Raw genomic sequence first — 13,698 nt, 5'->3', positions numbered from 1 at the left:
CTTCTTCCCCCAAGCTCAGTGTCCTCAGAGGAGTATTTAGGTTAAGAACAGTTTATTCCTGGCTGGAGCTGCAGCAATTGTGAGCAGGTTCATAAGGCAGGATTCTCCTTTGCTTCAGGCAGGTGAGTAGAAGCTGAGGTGATGTCTGAGATGGAATCAGAGCTGGAAAGGGGCAGCAGAGGGGGATGGAACAGCACTGGCATGGGGACAGACCTGCAGCACTGGGTTGTGTTTGGGGCACAGCAGCAGCACAGGGTGTGGATAATCCTATTAACATGAAAAAACATGGAAAAGTGGCCAAATGGTGCATTGGACCTGCTCAGCACACAGGGAACACAAAGGGCTGTGTCTTGGGTGCAATACAGGATGAGAGCAGAAATGTGGATTCTGTCCCCATCTGTTAAATTCAGGTGTGGCAGTGCCCCTGATCTCCTGGCACACATTATCTGCTAATGGGCATCTTTAAACCAGCTGGGGCAATCATCTTTATCTTTCCCATGACACACCCTTCATCCAGCAGGTATCACCTGTTAATGGGCCATTGTTTAAAACTGGGTGTGGCAGCAATTCTTATCCCTGTGGGAGATATCTCCTGTTAATGGGCCATTGTTAAAAACTGGGTGTGGCAGTGATTCTTATCCCTGTGAGAGATATCTCCTGTTAATGGGCCATTGTTTAAAACTGGGTGTGGCAGAGATCTTTATCTCCTGGCACATATTATCTGCTAATGGGCCATCTTTAAACCAGCTGGGCAATCATCTTTATCCTTCCACAGCCCATCCTCCCTCCAGGAGATATCTCCTGTTCATGGCCATTGAGTCCCAGTGCATGACTCTTTGCCTGAGAGCCCCTTAATTTCAAAATTATAATAATAATTTGGAGGGAGGGGGTTTGCATTTTCCATTTTGAAGAGAAGCTTCTGCCTTTATTGGCAAACAGGACAGCTGTGTGAGACCTGAGCTCAGGTGCTAAGGACTCAGTGTCAGTGTCCCCACCTGAGCAAGGGGCATTTCACAGAACCCCACATCACTGAGCTTGGAAAAGCTGAGACCAGGGAGTCCCAGCTGTGCCTAATCCCCAGCCCAGAGCTCTGAGTCCACCTCCAGCCCTTCCTGGGATGGGGGCTCCACCTCCTCTTCATCACCAGCCTGGGACAGGAGTTTTCCTGGCAATGTTAGCACAAGTACCAGCCTGACTTCATCCTGCTCAAAAAATGCTCGGTACTCAAACAGCAACAATGAATATTTTGTGTATGTTCACCTCTACAAGAATTCTCCCCTTGGAAAATGAGTCTGTTTGTTGTTTTTATGTACAGTTTTTCAGAGAATCACAGAACTCTTTGCACTGGAAAGGACCATAAAGATAATCTTGTACCACCCTCTGCCATGGGCAGGGACATCTTCCACCAGCCAGGCTTCTGAAAAGGAACTCATGGATAACTGCTCCCATTTCAATGTTGTAGAAAACAAAGATTTTCCTTGTAAGTAGAAGATCCCTCTGACAAGTCTTTCCCCTGTGGCTCTGCTCTCACAGTCAGATGGGAGTGCAGCTGCCCAGGCATTGGAGTTTTATACCAAATATTGATATTTATTTGGATTTTGTGAGAAAATTGAGCCAGGACTGAAAATTCAAACCTAACTCATGGATTTGGTAGAATAGAGGGACCAGAGTGTGTTCAGTGAAGTAATTAGACTTGCACCTCCAATGGTTTTGGAGTAACACAGGAAAGGAGAGGGTTAAATATAATATTTATGGCTTTTAGTTTTGTGTGATAGCTCCAGAAAGGGCTGGGTGACCTCTGTGGAGAGGCTGCAGCAATGTGTCACCACTAATGATATCAGTGCTGAGGGAAAGGTGACAGTTTAAGTGACTTTAACAGGGGTAAACCCTCTAACCTGCTGTGCAGCCCAAGTGCTCCTGCTACACCAGCAGACAAAACAATTTCTGGGAGAGAAATTCCCTTGCTGGGGACTGCAGAGCTTCCCTGCTTTGCTCAGCTGAAGGAAAACAAAATCATCTGGGGCTAATTGGGCAAATGAAGGGAATTAGCAGAGTGGCATCAGTGTGAGGAGTGGATGCTGCAGAACCAGGGACAAGTGACAGGGCTGTGGGTAAAACATTCCCAGCTGTCACCAGGCAGGGTTATCCCACTGAGAGCATCAGGAACAGCTGAGACATCAGAGAAGGGAAACTGAGGCACAAGGGAGAATCAGCAGCTCAGCTGTGCTGTGAATTTTGGGTGGGTTTTTTTTGTTTGTTTTTTGGGTTTTTTTGTGGTTTGTTTTTTTTTTTCCACTTGGCTCAAGGACAAACCCCTTAGAACCTGCAACACCCTGGGGAAGGCAGGGATGCACAGATCCAGTGCACACCAGCCCAAATTCTGTCCTGGCTGAGAGTTTTCAGCTGATGGATGGGACATGGGTAGTCCATGTGACACACAGCTCTCATTTAGCTGATAAGAATCTCCACCTTATCTGTCTTCCTTTACAAATGGAGGGAGTACAATTTCCAGGGAGGTTTGCTCTGGTCCCGCTGGTTTTGTAATTTCATGGTAGGATTATCAGAAACTGCTCGAAGAGATGAAGTTGCAGAAACTTCTTTTAATCCCCATTTCTCTCACCAAAGGCACCACTCGTGTTCTGCACAACCCAAAATTCGCTGAGGGAATGTCTGGCAGGAATGGATTTGATTTGCTGAAGTGCACCAAGGTTCCAGAAAGAGCACCAAGCATTTTGGGATCAGGCAGGCACATTCCTGATGTCCAGAAAATTCACTCATTTCAGTGAGAAACTTGGTGCAGAACTTCATCCCAGCCAGGATCTACATTCCCAGTGTGAATCACAGGGATGGGAATTAAATCAGGTACACACTTGGTATTTACACTGATTTTTACAGCAGAAGATCCTTGTTTTCCAGCCAGTCTTCCCCCATTTAATAAGAGATAAGTTTAATAAGAGAATTTTAATAAAAGAGTCCTTGCAGGCATCACTACAAAGAGAGATCTGGGATCCTCATGCTTGGTTGCAGCCATGGGAGAGCTGAATTCATTGCCAAATATAAAGCAATTGTATTTTTTTTCCCTGAAGAATCTTATTTAAAAAAAAAAAAATTGATCTTATTGGTGGTCACATCAGGGTGTCCTGAAGAGAAGTGAGGATTTATTGTATGAAAAGCAGGCAGAATGTTTTTATTTGTTTGAACTGCCTCTGTTGGAGCTGGGATCAGAGCCCTGGGGAGGGTTTTTGTGTACCTGAGTCACTTGTGTTTGGATATAGCCAATAAAACCAGTTTCTGGGAAACCAATTACACTCCCTCACATATTATTATGTTGTGTAGAGAGCCGGGACAGAACACAGCTTCTCTCATCTTTCTGATGTTTTCCATCTCTTTTAACAAGAGCGTTGCAGCAGAAGCTGTCAGGAATTTTAATAAAACAAACTGCCTTTCTGACTCACTTGCTCCATTCCTTCTGCTCTTTATAGGCTAAAAATGCATCCCAGGGTCTAAGTGAGGGAAGTTACTCTTGTCCCCAGCTCCTTCCTGCCCATCCATCTCTCTCTCAGTTCCTCTGAGCACTGCATGTTCTGGAGTTTTAACTCTTGCAGGAAACTCAGAACACAGAGATTTCCAAAATTAATAAAGAGATGAGATTGCAGAATAATGAAATTTCTTGGGTTGAAAGGGACCAGAAATATTGTCTCATCCCCTGGGTAAGGACATCTTTCACTATCTCAGGCTGCTCCAGCCCCAGTGTCCACCTGGCCTTGGGCACTGCCAGGGATCCAGGGGCAGCCACAGCAAATTTGGGAATTTCATCCCAGCCCCTGCCCACCCTCCTTCCCAATATCCCATCCACCCTTGGAACAGTTTGAAGCCATTCCCTGTCCTTCCATCCCTTGTCTCCAGTCCCTCTCCAGTTTTCCTGGAGCTCCTTCAGACATTGACAATAAGACTGATCAATAATTTTTGTGGTCCCAAAAAATTTGGGAAGAAGCCCTGTGCCCTCAAGAACAAAACCAGCAGGAAGGTCTGACCTGCTGCTCCTCATTCACCAGGAGAGGGATGTTGGATTTGTCTTTACAAAGGAGCTGTGGGTCTGCTGGTGGATAAAACCAGCATTGAGAGATAAAAGAAACAATGGGATGGATTCCACTGATGAATGAATGGAAAAATATATTTGCCTTTACAAACAAACTGTAGGTTTGCTGATCAATGAAATTGGATACTGGAAGATGAAAGAAGCAATGGGGAAAAACCATGAATTCTGTAAGAATTAAAAATTAAAAGGGAGGGGTGTACATGAGATGGGAATCTCAGGTATCAGGTGTGTGGGAATTCTGTGCCTCTCAAGTACCTCAGCCCATGGGGAAAGAGAGAGGGAAAAGCAACCAGGAAATTGGGATAAAAGGAGGCTGAGTCTTCAAAAAATTGGTGAGATCCCAGGGGAATGACCCATGGCCTCTCCCTTTATTCCAATAAAGCAAAAGGACTCCACTGTCTCCTTTTTGGACATAAACCTCTGGTGTTTGTGGATTCATTTTCCTGACAACCAGGAAGAGCCTGGAGATTTTGGGAGGAGAGGAGACAGAGCTGAGAACAGAGGTATGGAAAAATTCCAACTTTTCCTCACTGCTTCTCCTCCAGCCTCTGAAACTGATGAGTTCAAGTCCCCATGATGGTTTTTGTGCCCAAATACCTTGCTGGCTCTTTACTCTGTGCTGACCTGGTGTGTTTAGCACTTTCCCAACTCCAGGTAGGGTTTCCATACCTCTGAGCTCTGTCTCACACTTGTGTGTGTTTTTTTCCCTCCAAAATAGAATGTTTAGTGCAGTGCCCTGATCTGTTTTGATTGAGGTTGTTCACTGTGATTAGGGCACTTGAAGATGCTTTGTTCTCTTTTTAAGCTGTCTATTTTTTCCTTGCAGATTCAGAATTTGTGGAAAGCCTTTGTGTAAATAAGAGATTTGTGGATTGTTTGATCGTTTTTTGGATGCAAATAAGGTCACCTAATCACTTAAATTCTGCTGTGTCTGGGTTTTTTTTTGTGGCCTAGGGATGGTTTTTACCACTCAGGGAGTTGTAGCTGTAAAACTGTGCCTGATTTTTTGTGTCTGCACTTCCCCTGGAGAGATTCCCTCCTGCACAGCCCAGGCTACAAACAGAGTTATGGCCAGTTCTGATTGCAGCCTTTGGGAAGAAGGAATAAATGACTTTTTGGGCCAGACTTGCTGGTTTCCCTCCTCTGCAAGAGACAGGGTAAGAGGCTGGGGACAAGCAGAGCACCATTAAGATGATTTTTATGTCTCTTTGTCCCTGAGGAAGGTGAGCAGAGGCCAATCTGTGGCAATCTTCTGCAGGAAACTCAGTTTTTAACAGATTCTGTAGTACCATGCAGCTAAACACAGTTTTGAGGGGGAAATACAAATCTGATGCTGTTTCATAGAGCTGATCTATTCCCACATACTCACAAAATATCATCTGATGAAAATTCTCAGTTCCAACACAAATAGTGCTTTGAGCCACCCAACTTTGTGTTTTAAGGCCCCTGGGGCACACTGGCACCTTGTTCTGTGAGGGAAATTCTTGCTTCAATGGCAAGAAATTAATTTTAGAGTAGCTTATTATGCACCACAAACCTTTTCAACAGTGGTCATAAAGCTGGAAGCAAAGGGAAAGAGACATGGCTCCTGCTTGATTTAAAGCACTTAAGTAGTTCTGGATTATTTATAATTTTATCCTCAGCATGGAAGGTAAAACTTGTAATCCATGGCCAGCAGTACCTCACCAGCATCTGAAACCCACAGCTGCCAGCACTGGGGGGGTTTATTTTTCTTTTTTTTTTTACACAATAAAATGTGATCTATGGTTGTTGCTAACTTCATAGAGGTACTGATTTGGGACTTTTTAGTGTCATAAAACCTGTGAAGCAGAGACTTCTGGAATGTGAAACACTGACACAGTGCCTCTGGAGCACCACAGGCAAAGCTGGCTGATGGAGATGGGTTATTTGTGGGGATGTGGTGCCTGGAATCACAAACACTGCAGGGTTTAGTGGCACACACAGAAAAAATTCTCTGAACTTTCAGAACTTTGTGTGGATGTCACAAGTCTCCTCTCTTTGGGGGAGAAAAATTAAAGGGGAGGTGGAAATGCCACTTCAGAGGAGTAAATATTTGGATTTTAACTCACAGTATTTATCTGCAAAGGCCTGCAGTGCTGATAAAAGGACAAATAATTGTTATTTACAGAGTGTTTGCATCTTGCTTGATCATTCAGCTCCATAAGTGCTGCAGGAAATTGTCAGCTTGGAGCATCCTGCTTGTGCAAAAGCTGCTGGGAGAGCCCCTTTCCACATGCAGCAGCTGAAACCAAGGATTCACCCCAAGAGCACCATGGCAATATCTGATTTATCAGAAAGTTCTGGTCAGGCACTTGCTTCTGGAAGCACAGACTTCCCAAACTTTTGATAAAGTATCATGTCCTTTAAAGCTGTGTCATGCAGTGGAAATAAATAATATCCAAACTAACACCCTGGATGCAGACCCAAAGTTCAGTACAGGCCGGGAACTTGCTTTATATTCCCTTCTGATGATTCAAATGAGCAACAGGGAAAAACTTTCTTTTTCGGACTTACCTACATTTCCCTGCAGATTTATGTTTATCGCTTTTCCACCTTCGGCTGGCAGGAATGAGGTTAGGCTCTCACTACCCATTTCATCTCTTAATATGCTGCAGAAAGTGATCTGAAAGTGCCAGAATTAGCACTGTCATGCTCTGTGCTGCCCGTTCCACTGCAGCACCGGAGCTGCGATAGCCTCAATAATGGACCTGTGCTGCCTGTGGCCACGCATACAAACCCACCCTGCACCTCCTTTCCTGCACGTTGCGAGCACCAACCATTTCCAGACAAGCAGGGGAAATACAGCAGGGTGTTTTTTTCCCCCCTTCTCTCCCCATTATGCAAATGAAAACGAGCGAGGAAGGATAAAACGCGCCCGGCAAGCGCCGCTCCCCGCACCGCGCACACTGCAGGGCTCTGTACTTACAGCTCCGGGGTCTCTCAGGGTCTCACAATTGTCTGCAGGACTCTTTGGAGCTCCCAGCAAGGCAGAGCGATCAGCCAGGCAGAACTGGAGCCGTGTGGAAGGTCTGTGCAGCTGGGAGATAATGGAAGTGTTTTCCCAGCTGGGACCACGAGCCTTTTATCCGCTGAGCGTTGCGTGTCTCTTCCCTGGCATTAACGGGAGATGCGCTGCCTTCCCAGCTAGGACCCGCACAATTAGTGCCTCAATCAGATAAACAGCTCCTACAGCTCCTGCACATCCCTGTCTGGAAATTTGGGATGTGTAAAAATGAGCTCTGCCTGGCTCATCCTTGAGGAAAGCTGAGCGAGCGAAAGCGCAGCTGTCAGAGCCGAGCATGAAAGATTAAATGTGCTCTTGCTGTGCCTCTCGTACAAATATCAGCTCCTGTCAGGTAATCACAAACCTCTCTCCTCAAAAACTGGGTCACTGCACGGGATTAGGTTTAGAACAGGAGTGGGAATAGTTTTGTTTAGTCCTGGTCCCCACAGTCTCGTCTGTAGGTTCAGCTGGTGGGGTGGGAGCTGTCACTGGAATCACATCCCAGCCCTGGGTGACCCCTTAAAAACTCAACTGCCCTTTCCTATCTTACATATTAAAGTGTTTTTTTAAGGGGAGATTTGCTTGTCTAAAGTAGCACAGACACAAATTCTGATTGAACTTCAAACCCTTGTGGGTTTCCATTTTCCCTCTTGGGATTGCTTCAGCAGAGAAAAGGCAGAGTCAGGTGGGGAGTGTCCTTCAGTGGGAAAAGTTACTTGAATTCATCACAAAATCCCAGAGTGGTTTGAGTTGGAAAGACCCCAAAACTCATCCAGTGCCACCCTGCCATGGCAGGGACACATTCCACTGTTCCAGGTGCTCCAACATGGCCTTGGACCCTTCCAGAGATCCAGGGACAGCCAGAGATGCTCTGGGAATTCCATCCCAGCCCCTCCCAGCCAGAAATTCCATCCCAATATCCATCCATCCACTGGAAACCATTCCCTGTGTCCTGTCCCTCCATCCCCTGTCCCTCTCCAGCTCTCCTGGAGAATTCTCTGATGACACTGGAAGCTCCTCAGCTGTTCTGCTCTGCTCTGGGGCTGTGAAATGGGGACAGCAGGAGGTGACAACCCCTGGCATGTCCCCACATGTCCCCACAGGTGCCCAGCAGCCCCATCCAGAGCCCTCCCCTGATTAACATAAACAATTTTGCACTTCCATCCTGTGAGCTTCTCAAATGAGCTTTACCGACAATTAATTAAGCCTTGCAGCACCTTCTAAAGGAGATAGGCATTATAATTAGCAGCTCCATTTTTAATTGGGAATAAAAATTTTAAATGGAATTTTAGGTATTTCTTCATTAAAATTTTCTTTTAAATAATTACGGGGCTTTTTCTAAGTGGTATCAAGAGTAAATAGAATACAAGTTGCTTGCAACAGATTAACTCAGGCTTCTTGTAGCCAATTTTGAAAGTTTGTTAAAAATTCAGCCTTTTCTATGTCAAAATAAAAGAATTTCATTATGTATTTCTTGTCGAACAAGACTGGGGAACAGGATTTTTCAGTTGCTTTTAAAGCTCTTCAATTTCCAACTAAGAATGCAAAAAAAAAAAAATTTATAAATGTCCTTGTAAAAGGTTAATTCACTTCAAGGTGTCCCTGCCCATGGCAGGGGGTGGCACTGGATGAGATTTAAGGTCACTTCCAACCCAACCCTTTCTGTGGTCTCTTTTAATTTTTTTTTTTCCATTCAACAAAGACTGTAACACTTCAGTGGCAGAATTTTCAACTTCTGAACATCTGAATTTTTATTAGAACTGGTAAAGTTCTAATTTAGATTTTCCTGAACTATCTTATACCCTTTTAAAGATTCCACCCATATCTTTGAGAAGTGACACAGAAAGTGATGATAAATTTGAATATTAAACAACTCTTTTCCTAGAGGTCAGCATAAAACATTTGCACGCTACCCAAAATGTTGTGGCTTTGCCTGATACCCTGTCAAAACAAAAATTCATTGAGATCAACATTTATTTGTCAAATATTTTGCTTTTGAAGAACTGGGATATTCCATCAGAAGAAAAAAAAACAAAACAACCAAACAACCCATGTTTAAAAAAAAAAAAAAAACCTAAGAAACAAAACGAAAGCAAACATTGATGATAAAAAAAAAAAAAAAAAAAAAAAAAATTAATTGCTGTTGTGCTTCCAGCTGTCAGAAACCCATTTAAAAAAAACTTTCCCACTGTTGAGGAAGGGCTGATTCTCTTGCAGTTTTGACAGTATCAGAGCACAGACAACTCCTGAAACTGAGCCAACCTCAGCAGCCTGGGATGGGTCTCCAGCCACCTCAAAACTTGGCTCTGGAGTGACAAAGTTTCCCCGTGTCAGGATGAAGTGCACGATGCCCTTGTGTGGCTGTCGTAGGCTAAAAATACCTGGGAGATGGATCTGGGGTATAAAGCAGACAGGAGAACACAGGCTGGGAGACAGGAGGGAATTAGAACTTGAGCCAAGGTGTCTCTTGCAGAATCTCAGGCTGGAAGACACTTTCTGCTCTGCTCAGTGGAAATTGGAGATGCCCTGGGATGGCACACCTGGGGTTTTGTCACTGTGCCTTCAGGAGATTTCCAGCTCCTTGTGGCTCTGTCAGCTTTTCTCTCTTTCCTTTAGACACAGGATGTCTTCATCAACTTTTTAACTGAATTAGGTCAAGGACTAACATGATCTAAACTCTTCACTTAGAGGAGCAAGCATCAACTGCAAGGGTGAATCCCTGTGACCACAAAGGCAAAATTTAAGTCCTGAGATGAGTTTTTATTAACAAAGGAATATGATCCCATCCCATGAGGTGCTTTACCACCCTCTGCTCTGACATCCATCCCTTAACCCACCTGAGTCACTGTCTGGTGTTGACTCCATGCAGAGGGTTTTGGCTACTCTAAAATTCTAAATCACAGAATTGCAGCATGGTTTGGGTTGAAGGGACCTCAAAGATCATCATTCCAACCTCCTGCCATGGGCAGGGACATCCTCACCTATCCCAGGTTGTTCCTCTTCAGGAATTCAGGGCATTGCCCAAGATTGAATTAATTAATTTTACAGTGCTAATCATTTCTCAAATTATTGGCTTTATTTCCCCTCAGTCTTGTTAGACATCTTCCAAAGTACATTTCAACATAATTTTTATGAATGCAACCTTGCAATTGTTTTTCAATACAGAGGTGATGTAATTTCAGATTCATGGAGTTGCATCACCTTTGTCTTGTGAATATTCCTTGAAGTCTTGTCAGAGACAGATATTGGAAACCTGAGAGCAAAAATCCATCATAATTCACTTGCACTGTAAGAATTAAAATGTAGTATGAATAAAATTGAGCTGCTGGACAGGCATTGGGGAATGATCTGCTCTTGCATAAATGAGGTCTTGAAATCCCACAAAAATGGATTATTGCACTCTGAATTCCCCAAGAAGTTTGCTGCTGGAGCAGAGAAACCAAGAGAAGCAAACCAACCCAACCTGAATTCTTGATGACTTCTGGGCAAGTGACCACCACAAGGAGAGAGCTGGTACAACCACTCCAGCAATGAATCTCCAGAAAAAGGATCCTTCCTTCTGGATTCTTTTCCAAAATGCAGCCTCCCAGAAAAGGGAAAGGAATTTTCTCTGGTAGTGATATTCCAAATTTTTACTTTTTTTAAATAAATATTTTAAATTACTATTATTTTTTTTTTTAAAAAACTTATTTTGTTCTTACACTGCTGCTGAAGAGACCACTAAATGCTTTTTCTGTGTGGTTTAGCACTGTGAGTTATAGCAAAGAATATTAATACAGAAAAAAAAATATAAATTCTGGGAAATCCACTTTCATATAGAATACCTGTTCTTCTGTAGTTTTTGTTGATTTTATTTTACTTGGGTCACACACACACGTGATGGAGACATGAGTGAAAAAAATAAAAAAAAAGAGATCTGCAGGTTTGACAGATAAATGTTCAAGGAGATTTTCTGCTGAGTGTAAAAATATACAGTTCAAAGTATGAAGCTCATTGCTTTTCTTTTTCACACTAGATCCATCAAAGAACCAGAATTAGGCTACTCTATCCCTTGTCTATATTCCACAAAGCTCTTTCCTCTGCCTGAACTCCAGCCTGTGTCTCCATGTGGTTTGTTCAGGGCTCCGTTTTAGAGTTACAGACAACCCCAATCAGAGGCTCTGCTTTGATAACAAGGGGATTAATTAGTTCCCAGCTCCACAAATAAACCAGAAAACAAACCCTCTGAACTGCTGCCTCTGTCCCCCCCACCAGAAATGATTAAAGAGCAAAAGAAGCAGCTCAGGGATGTTGTTAGTCCTGTGCTAAAGTGCCCCATTGATCTCCCTCTCTGGAATAAATGCCAAGGTTTAGTGGGTGTTAATCCTTGCAAAATGTGCAGTTTATTAATGATCCCCCCAGCAGAGGTGACCTCTGGAGCTCTGAGAGGAGCCTGAACAGTTCCTCTGCTCCCAGCAGAAAAACAGGTTTCAAATCTGTGTGCTGGTCCTTGGGGTGGGCAATGCTCTGATCAATAACTGGAGGTTTATCTGTAATGGAACTGGAAGCTCTTTAACACCAGGACAGCCCCGACTGGAAAAGATTGGACAAGGAAATTTAAAAAGTGTAAGCAAAAAGAAGTGTGGAGGCTTTCACTGGAGTTATTTGTGGTGTTACTGGACGTGGTTTGTGTTTTGAAGAGCAATCACTGTTGAATAACCTTTGCTCTCCAGACAATCACAGTGACCTCAGTGAGATTTTCTAATGGCTTTGTGGCTAATCCTGCCATGATCTTGCACTCATAAAATGTGGGGACCTTGCTTATCTCTTTGTTTCTTCAGGGTTTTTGTGTGAGATGTTGGTTTTTTGCTTTTATTTTTTCGCCTGTGTTTCTTTTGCTATTTTTTAAAATTTATTTTTCAAAGGATAAAAGCCATCTGAGAAAACACCAGCTGTGCATTTCTGGATTTCCAGGGTTCTGCTCGTGCTTGTACCTTCCTGGATGTGAAATATCTGATAAGTGGCTCACATTTTGCATTGATTTTCCTCAAGGGAGAGCAAACTTGGAGCAGGGAGCCTGGGAATTGCAGCATCCTTGCATCCAGCTGTGCTCAATGGGCACTGGATCCATGTCCACCACCTGTGCCCTGTGCAGGAGAAGACCACAGAGGCATCACTGCTGCAATCCAGGGCTCCAGATGTCACCAAAGGGGGGTCAGGAGCTGCCAGCAGCCACTCAGCTGTGAGAGGGAGGACTCAGAAACCCAGGCTGGAACAGAAAAATGCACAAAACCCTCTCTGTGTGCAGAAACCACAGCACAGAAACTGGTGTGGCTACAAACCAAGTTACTCCTCTCTTTTCTCTGATATCTCCAGAGAGGAGAGGGAACAGCTTCAGGCTGAACCAGGGGAGCTCAGGGTGAGCATCAGCAGGAATTTAATCATGGAAAGGATGGTCAGAGATTGGAAATGCCCAGGGAGGTTTGGATCCCATCCCTGCAGGTGGCACTGAGTGCTCTGGGTGGGGACAAGCTGGGGATGGGGCACAGCCTGGACTCAGGGATCTCAGGGAGTTTTTCCAAGCTCAGTGATTCTGGGATTCTGCAGTAATTCTAATATCTCAGTATTATATTAATGGTAAGGCATAAGGAATTAAAATCTATAAATGCTGCATCATAGGCACAGTTCTTACAGAGACAGATAAAAAGTGGGTTAAAACCAGCAAATGTGTTCAATTTTCTCTGTGATTTTTGCATTCTTTAAAGACTTGTGTCTCTCTGCTCAGTACATTTCAGCCCTGCAAGAAAATGCTGGGTGCAAACTTTAAAAAAAATTCCTCTTGATCTAAAAGAAGGAAAGATAAAAAATGGATATTTCATCAGGAACTGTTGGGACAGGACAAGGAGAATGGCTTCAAATTGAGAGAGAGTAGGTTTAGATATTGGGATTAATTTTTTTCCCATGATGGTGATGAGCCCTGGAATGGAATTTGTGCTTGAAAAAGAGAAGTTGTGGGGTGGGATTTAAGGTCCCTTCCAACCCACACCAATCTGAGATTTTGTGATAATGGTTTTAGAAATTGATACAAAAACCCTTCAAATGCTGTTGCTCCCTCCAGGTGTTTGTGTCAGTGGGATCAGATCCATGGCAGAGGAATTTCTCCAGCTCTTTTCCAGCCACTCTCCCCAGGGCTCACCAGGAGGATCTTTGAGCATCTCTGCCTTCATCACAGTTTGAATTAAAAACACGAACAGTGCAGTGCCCATGGTCTGTTCCCTTCTTTTGGGGAACAAGTCTATAAAATCCACTTATTAAAAATGTATACATGAGAAGAGTGAGTGGAATTTTATAGATCTGGTTTTACTGCAGAAAAATGTAGTTATTTGGGGCTCACAAAAGCTGTAAAGTTGCACCTAGGTTTTTACAGCTCTGAGTGAACTCAGATGAATTAAAACAACATTTTGCTGCATCCTTCTTTGGAATATGTTTGAGGACGTTTTTCATTTGGGTTATTATATTTTATTTTTTTTAATTTCCAAAGGCAAACAGAAAATATTCCTCTTTCCAGCTGTGGATAGATTTAATGAGGAATATA

At 43.7% G+C, this 13,698-nt stretch overlaps 1 protein-coding gene across 2 annotated transcripts in view; it reads right to left on the bottom strand.

Annotated features, from left to right (window-relative positions):
* Positions 1 to 7,652, bottom strand: part of CNTN6 (contactin 6) — a 118,336-nt gene extending 110,684 nt beyond the window's left edge. Inside the window, exon 1 of one of the 2 annotated variants that reach the window (XM_079317346.1) lies at positions 7,047 to 7,652. The gene's annotated coding sequence lies outside the window, so the exon portion shown is untranslated. The remainder of the gene's footprint in view (positions 1 to 7,046) is intronic. The other variant, XM_079317345.1, reaches the window with a different exon arrangement.
* Between the last annotated feature and the right edge of the window lie 6,046 nt (positions 7,653 to 13,698).

This window comes from Erithacus rubecula (assembly GCF_903797595.1).
Source record: "Erithacus rubecula genome assembly, chromosome: 13".
NCBI lineage: Eukaryota > Metazoa > Chordata > Aves > Passeriformes > Muscicapidae > Erithacus > Erithacus rubecula.
This window is presented reverse-complemented; position numbering and strand designations above follow the sequence as displayed.